This window comes from Artibeus jamaicensis, unplaced genomic scaffold (genome assembly GCF_021234435.1).
Source record: "Artibeus jamaicensis isolate MK-2021 breed Jamaican fruit bat unplaced genomic scaffold, CSHL_Jam_final contig_787, whole genome shotgun sequence".
In the NCBI taxonomy this organism is placed as follows: Eukaryota; Metazoa; Chordata; class Mammalia; order Chiroptera; family Phyllostomidae; genus Artibeus; species Artibeus jamaicensis.
The window spans coordinates 5,950,973-5,958,998 of NW_026521972.1; the positions used below are offsets into that span (position 1 = coordinate 5,950,973).

The window sequence follows — 8,026 nt, forward strand, 5'->3', positions numbered from 1 at the left end:
TTCCTGCGGCTCTTTTGCGCAGCCAATCAGAATTCCTCGCTCGATTGAATGTTGATTGCCCAACTCGTTACAAAACAGGTTGAATTTCCAGGAGGGGTGCCCTTGCTACCGCCGTAGCCCATCGGCAAAAGGGCAAGTAGAGAAATACTTGCCAGCTGAATCATCGGGAGCTCTTCCATTTACAGAGTTATGTCTCTACTCGTCCATAAAAGTATCCATTTTGATAGAAATATATATCAATATAATATATACAATGGCTGTATACTTGGCTCCCTGGGTCTCGAGTAGACAAGGGAGACTTTCTTCGACATCCCGTGTAACAGTTAATATAAAACAATCTTGACCTCGCCCATTTTGTAGCTAAAAAAGGTTAAATTTCTCTTCCTAGCGGCACCTTAAAAGGGGTCATGTATAGTTTTTCAGCAAGTCTTTCTTCAGTATATTAGTTTCGGAGGTTATCTGTTCCTCCAATTTTTACTTAAAGATAAAGGGAAGAAAATAAATAGGAATTAAAAACAATATTTATATTGAAATGTCCTTAAAACGGACATTTTAAGAAATAGTACTTAAAAGCATGTAATATTTTTAAATTTTAGCCATCAAATCAATGCCCTTGGTTTTCCCAAAGCATTTCAAAACTTCTACATTCTAATTTGGATTATTAAAGTATTGTCCATTTTAGCATATTACTTTAGGTATAATTTAATTCCATATTTACTGCTACTATTTTACTATTTTTCTTGTCTACTATCTTCCTCAAGTTGTTGAAAAGTAAATGTAATCTTCACAAATCGAATTCATAAAGTAGTATTAACTCACGCCAAAGTTTTCATACTTCTTATAAATGTAGAGGAAACATGTTTTAGTGACCTTTAGTGTGCATTCTCTGCCTTACGCCTCTTGCCTCTCAGGACACTGCAAAAGTTTAAAAGAAGTTCCTTTTATTTTTTTACTGCATAGTGTGAATATTTTTCCCGCATATAGAGTGAATATTTTTCGTGCTTTCTTTAAGTCATACTTCAAAGCCGTAATTTTCTTTCCACTTTAATTCCAAATTTTCCTTGACTTGATTTTTTTTTTTTTTAGCCATGCAATCAGGTTTCTTTCTTTACAAACTGTTAAGTAGACTTTAACAGGCCACTGATTTTCTCTATGTTCTAATCGGACATACATGTGTGCAGCATTGGTTCACTGCGTAAAGGCTTAACGCTAGCTAACCCAGTGACCCACCTGATGCAAATGTTTAAATTTTCCTTTTCGTTACAAGAATCTTTAATCTGATTTATGCCTCTGCTCTGTTTCCACTTTTGTTTTACATTGTCCCACCTTTAGTTCACGATCTTGTTACATTTTATATATACTCGTAAACTACCTTAACTCCTCCTTAAAACAATGAAGGATATTTTAAAATATAATATTATGATGATTATACTACGCCTACAGGATGAGTTTCAATTGAAAATTTGTCAAGCACATATATATTATAGGATCAGACTTGTCCATAGTTTTCCATGAAGCTCTGTTTTTCTATTATATATTTTGTAGTTTCTTTGCTCCATGAAAATATAGATATAAAATATGATAGACCTAAAATAGTAGACAGTTCTAGCTGTTTCCAAGCCATAGTCCTTGGCCTTTAAAGACGGACTCCTGTCTCCCATTACTGACAGCCACTTCCGGGAAAATGGTAATAGCTGCATTTTCAGTTCCTCAGGGAAATCCAAGCAGCCCTTTCCAAGTCTTCACTCCCATACTTTCATTCAGGCAGCAACTGTGTTGTCCAAAAAGTCACTTACAGTCTTTTCATAAAATAAAAGACATTTTTCTCTGGTTGATGTGGTTCAGTGGATTGAGTGCTGGCCTGTGAACCAAAGGACACATGCTTGGGTTACTGGGCAGGTAGGTCCCCAGTAAAGGGTATGTGAGAGGCAACCACATACTGATGTTTGGTTCCCTCTCTTTCTCTCCCTCCCTTTCCCTCTCTCTAAATATAGATAAATAAAATCTTTTTTAAAAAGACACTTTAAAAAATATTCACCAATAACTTTATTGATTTGGATATTTTGAGTATGTTGGCTGTCTCCCACTATTGGCTTCTAGTGGGTAGAGGCCAGGGGTGCTGCTAAACATTTTCCAATGTATAAGGCAGTCCCACAGCAGAGAATTACTTGGCTAAAATGTCAATAGTCCCAAGAAACTTCGTAAACCACTTTTGACACCATCATTCAGTCATAGCACCTTCTTAATACACTGCACAAATCTTTTTTGGTGTTTGTTTCGTTTTTACCTTTCTTGAGATAATAAAGCATACAGAATACACCCAAAATGTTGCATTGTTTTCATCCATTTTCAAAATTTAAATGGCTACACAAAAATTTACCAATTTTGATAAGTTATTTTAAATGCACACTAATATAACAGCTGTCACAATATAATCTAACAAAATTGTTTCAAATGAAGTTCAAGACAACTAAACACTACTAAAGCCATCATACAAAAAAAAATGTAATGGATTGTTTGGCCAACCCAATATTTTTCCTTTTTAAAGTGGGCTTCCCCTTAATTCTGCATCTTCCAATCCTCCACCAACATGCAGTCCTTTCATGAACTTGTCTGTACTCTCCCAATGCCCAGGACTCACATCCCTGTGCAGTCTATCCTATACGTATCTGTGAGAATAATAACAAACATTTACTAAGCACTGACCATCTACCGGATACTGTCCCAAGCATTTAAAAGAGATTAACTTATTCAATCCTCACAAGAACACCATGAAGTAGATACTATTATCCTTACACACATTTTAAAGTGCAAGAAGGTGTGGTTTACATTTTTTTGCCCAAAGTCACAGGTAATCAGCTGACCCAGAACCTGAAAGCCATCCAACTCTCATAACCATACTCTTAACTGTTAGCCTACCCTACAGCATGTATTACAGTGGTACACTACTACAGTGCCTTTTCAACACCCATGACATGTTTGCCCCTTATGACACCATCTTTCAAAGCCTGCAATGCTCCCTACTACCAACTGCGTCCGATCTAAGAGTGTCCACTTAGCTTTTAAGGACTGTAACACATTACCTCACTCTGATCATCTTCATCCAACTCCCTTCTTTATACTCTCTCCCTTCAACCAAAACATACATATATACTTGTTCCATTTCAGCCCAATTCACCCCTCAGATGATTCGCCCTTCTTTTTTCCTCATTCAGTGCCTTTCCACATGTAAATCTTTAAATTAATTTACAATTGTTGTCTTCAGTACCTGACTTTCCTACACAATCTGGACTTCTGAGTCAGCAAAACTTAGATTCAAGCACCATTTCCGTTGTTTTGTTGTGTAAGTTTGAACAAGTTACTTAACTTTTTTGTTCCCCAGTTATCTCTTTGATAAAGAGGTGGTAATAATGGTACAGCAGCTTCTTGGATAATGTCATTTTGTTCATCATTTAGTTGTAACATTGATGAGATGCCCTAGAAACTTAACTCTTATTTATATCAATTAGTTTGTAGTAAAACTGGTTTTGTTACATATCATTTTATTTAAAGTCATAGAGCCTATCAACAATGTCAAGTGAGGACTCACTCTACCTTATACTGCTATTGCAAGATTAAGTGATTTGTGTATTTAAAAGACTTTTACATTTTTTAAGGGTTCTCTGCAACAGTAACTGACATGAAGTTCCAACAAACCAGCAGCTGCGGTTGCTGCAGGTCTGTCTTCAGCTTCACGATGTTCCCATTGGCCAAAACCACACTCATTCGAAGCATTCAGCAAATAACAGCAAGGCAGATCAACCAGAAATGAACACCCAATTTCCATGACAAATATGGCAATGCTGTATCAGCTAGTGGAACCACTTTCTGTGTGGCTGCATGGGTATATACAGCAACACACATTAGGATCGGATGGGACCTGCCCCTGCTGGCAGAGTCACCCCAAAGGAGTGGAGAGATCAGTCGTCATGCCACCTGGTATAATAATTAATTGTCTCAAAACTAACTCATAATTCATGCCAAGTGAAAGTACTATGTACCCATTAAAATATGGCATGTCTGAAGAAATAAAGTACACCTGAAACCTTCACAAAAGAAGACCTGTACGCTGCCTGAAACACTCTAAACAATCAACAGCTGCTATGTATTAGTGACAACACCTCTATTTCGAAGGAGGGCTGAAGAAGGCCACCTCCTTCACTGGCCTTCGTCAGCCCTCATGGATCTAGATACATATATTCTCTGTTACATTCAACAGCGTAACACAGGGAAAAAGCCAGTGCCTAAATAATAATTAAAGAATGGACAAATACAAAACCATTTCACACATTCATTGCCACTTCTCCCAGCATCTGTCACCATGAATATTGAAATAGCATCAACACAGGTTTCTCTGCTCCTACCTTGACCCTTCTTTAACAGTCTCTCTCCACCCTCCCCTCTCTAGGTCTATGGCTAAGAGTCAGTCATGTCAAATTCTGTCACTATCCAACCATTCCTCCTACCCATTGAGAGTAACATCCAAGTTTTTCCCAAGTCCTGACATGATCTGGCCCCTGTTAACTCTGACCTCATGTCCTATTACCCTTTTCTCATTAATTCTGTTCAGTCTCATCGGCCTTCTGCTCCTCGAACATACAAGCTTAGGGCACTTGCGCTTCACATTTCCTCTGCTTGAAACTCTCTCTCCTTAAGTTAGCTGTATGGTATAACTCATTTGCTCATTTATTTTTCAGGTTGTTATTCAAATTTCATGGTATTTTGCTCAGACAACCTAGAAACAGTGTCTGGCACACAGTAAATACTCAATAAGTAAGTGTGAAGGAAATGAATGGAAAAAATGAGCAGGTTAAGTCAGGAAAGTATAGCCCAGTATAAAATTATACAAAGGTTTTTTTATTTTAAGATAGAGCATTGTTCTTATTTTTTATACTAGTTAAATATTTTTGATTATTCAGACTTATTGCGCTATTTCTCCATAAATCTGGGTTTCAGTTCAGTCAATATTTATTCCACAAACATTTACTAAGTGCTTGCCATATACTAAATATTGTACTGAATTTTAGAGTAGATAAACATTATATTTTACCTTCAGAGAGATTGTAGATTATTTTAGTTGTAGCAGTTTCACTGTCCCAGATAGACTGAAATCATGTTGTGCTTATTTGTTTATGTAAGTTAGCAAAGTGCTTTTCCAGTGATAGAAACTGTATAAATGCTATTGTCAATCTAGCTGCAATATTTTTTTGAACCTATTTGACACCCAAATAACCTTTTTCTGAAACACACCTTTCTATCCTACCTGAAGCAAACCTAATATGCAAAGATCTATCAAACAACTCAATCTTAAGTGTAAAGGGCATCTGCCATGCAAGCTCCACAAACAGTGAGTTCCTGCCAGTGAGATGAACTGGTAGATATTGGATGTGGAAGGCCCACGGTGTCACTCGTTCTCTTGGTCTGGCAGCCTAGTGAACGGTGCACTCATGGGCCTTAATTCCACTGTCTCCCTTTTTAACTGTGGTAACTATGTTGTTAGTAAATGGTTATATATCCTTAATGTGGAATTTTCAGATTTTTAAATTCTGCCATCAGTAGAAAATCCATTACATGTGTTTTTGTCAATCAATAAGCATTGACTAAAAATGTACCATATGCATGGAACAGACTGATGGTTGCCAGAGGGGTGGGGGGATTAGGGTGAAAAAGACAAATGGATTAAGAAATACAAAATGGTAGTTATGGAATAGTCACAGGGATCTAAAGTACATCACAGGGAATCTAGTCAATAATATTTATTGTAATAACTATGTATGGCATCAGGTATGTACTAAAAATATTTGGGGGAACACTTTGTAAAGTATATTACTGTCTAACCACTATACTGTATATCTGGAACTGATACAAAATAATATTGAAGGTCAACTATAAGTGAAAAAGTACAGTTTAGAATATGGTACAAAATAAATAAAAATATATCATAAAAATGCAGGCTCTATATGCAAATAAATATTCATATCCTGTCTCCCTCAACTCTTTATTATTTCTCAAGCCACTCTTACAGCTTGTCTGTTTTTACAGCTTGTCTATTATGTTTTTCACCTATTTTGCCTTCTTCTCCTGTGGGGGCAACTTTGCCCACAAGTCCCCCCGTCCGCCACAGATGAAAATGAAACTGCCAAGACATGATCTGCTTGGGGAGGAAAGGTGGTCAATCTCTCACAGGAGACGGACCAAGAGCCTTTTCCTCAATGGGCTTTTATTGGGTTCATTTTGCACAAGATTACAGGTAAGGAGCAAACAATGGATAGCATTCAAAGAACTTCGAGGGCTTATTCTCAGTCAGGGTCAGATAGCTAAAGAGCCATAAAACTTTGAGGAACAAACTTCTTGCTTGGACGCTTATCATTTAAACGAGAGCATTCTAAACAAAGCAGGTTTCACAGGACTTTACATATTCTTTCTTAGGCCTGATCACCCCAGAATCTGCTCTAGCCAGCAAAGAGCTGCACCACCTTCCCAGTCATAGGTGTTTAGGCTTAAGTGGATTAGAGCCAGGAAGCGCTTCTCCCAGATGGAAATGGGGACTCAGGCTATGTCAGAATAGCCAGGGGGTGAGGGTCCATCACTCCCTCTTTGCTGCAGCCTCCTCCCCGAGTCCTTCCATGATGGCCTCCCAAGTGATCGTGTCTGGCTTAGGTTGCCTTCCCCTCTGAGGGGTCTTACCCGTCATAGACTAACCAAGCAAGCGTTGGGGGTGGAGGATGAAGCAGAAGCAGCATTGCTTCCAGAAATAAGCTTTGTCTCCTTAGTGGCTCACAGCCAGAGGTCGCTCACTCAGCCTTATCAATGGGGGGGGGGCAGTTACAACTCCTGAAACCAGGCAGAGGGGTTCCCAACAGGGGATTTTTAAATCTTTAGCAGGATCTTCCCATGCCTCTTCTGTTATAAATTCCGTGTGTTTCTTTCCCTGATTACTCCAATAATTCATTTCCCCTATCTCTCCTAGCTCCTCTCTTTAGCCAATCTGAGTCTGAATTAAAGGTTCAATTAAAGGTTCACTCTGAGAGAAGGAATGCAAGTTTACCTTGATGAACTTAATTGACCTGAATCAAAGGAAGAATATACCAGAGATTTCCAGTCCAAAGAGCAAGACAAATTACTTGTGGCAATAACAATAAAGGATCTACAGACTTGCCACCCATTTAGGTATAATCAGTTTTTATTTGTATAGGACATGTGACTATCTTGATGACAAGGAACATTGAGTGACTGCACCTAAACTTACGTTGGATTATATCGGATTGCTTCTACTCACATGTGCACTTAAAAAAACCCACCTGACTCCCAACGTAACTCTAATAGTCTAATCATCTCCAAGTAGGTTATTTCTTTTAACATCATTTAGCCAACACTGCAACATTGAAATGATAATCAGATGATGATAATGGACTTAATTTAAAATTAAGTGACTTAGCCATGGATAAATCAATGGCATATAAAAGCCTGAATTTTATTCCTCTGTGAACCCATCTGTCTACACCAGTCAGAAGTGATTTCTAACCCCCCCAGTCCTACTGCTCATTATCTGTACTTCTCATTTGGTATTTATCATTAATATTTTTATGGTTAGAAATTTATTTTTATATTTTAGCAATACAGAAACTTACAAAAATAAAGATTTAATAAATGCTTGTCAAAAATATTAAGTGTCAAGAGTCTGGTATTAGAGACAACTTTACAACTTTACAGAAGTCAGACTAGTAGGGTAGCTGCCTACGTTATTATTAGGGTGCTTTGAAAGTTTTATACCCTCTATCACCCTAGAAACATCTCTACAGAATCATCCTTCTGAGTAAGTCATTGTCCTCTATTAAAATAAACCTAACATAATAGCACAAGAAGATTTTTTACATGAATTACAGAATTAATGGGAGAGAGGATGTAGGAGTTAAATCAAGAAAAAGATGAGAATAAAATAGGGCTTAGGAGGGTTTGAATTCCAACTTCATCTTTTAGCTGAGTG

At 37.6% G+C, this 8,026-nt stretch overlaps 1 pseudogene; it reads left to right on the forward strand.

Annotated features, from left to right (window-relative positions):
- The first annotated feature begins 3,736 nt into the window (after positions 1-3,736).
- LOC119037190 (cytochrome c oxidase subunit 7B, mitochondrial-like) lies at positions 3,737-3,984 on the forward strand (annotated as a pseudogene).
- The last annotated feature ends 4,042 nt before the right edge of the window (positions 3,985-8,026 follow it).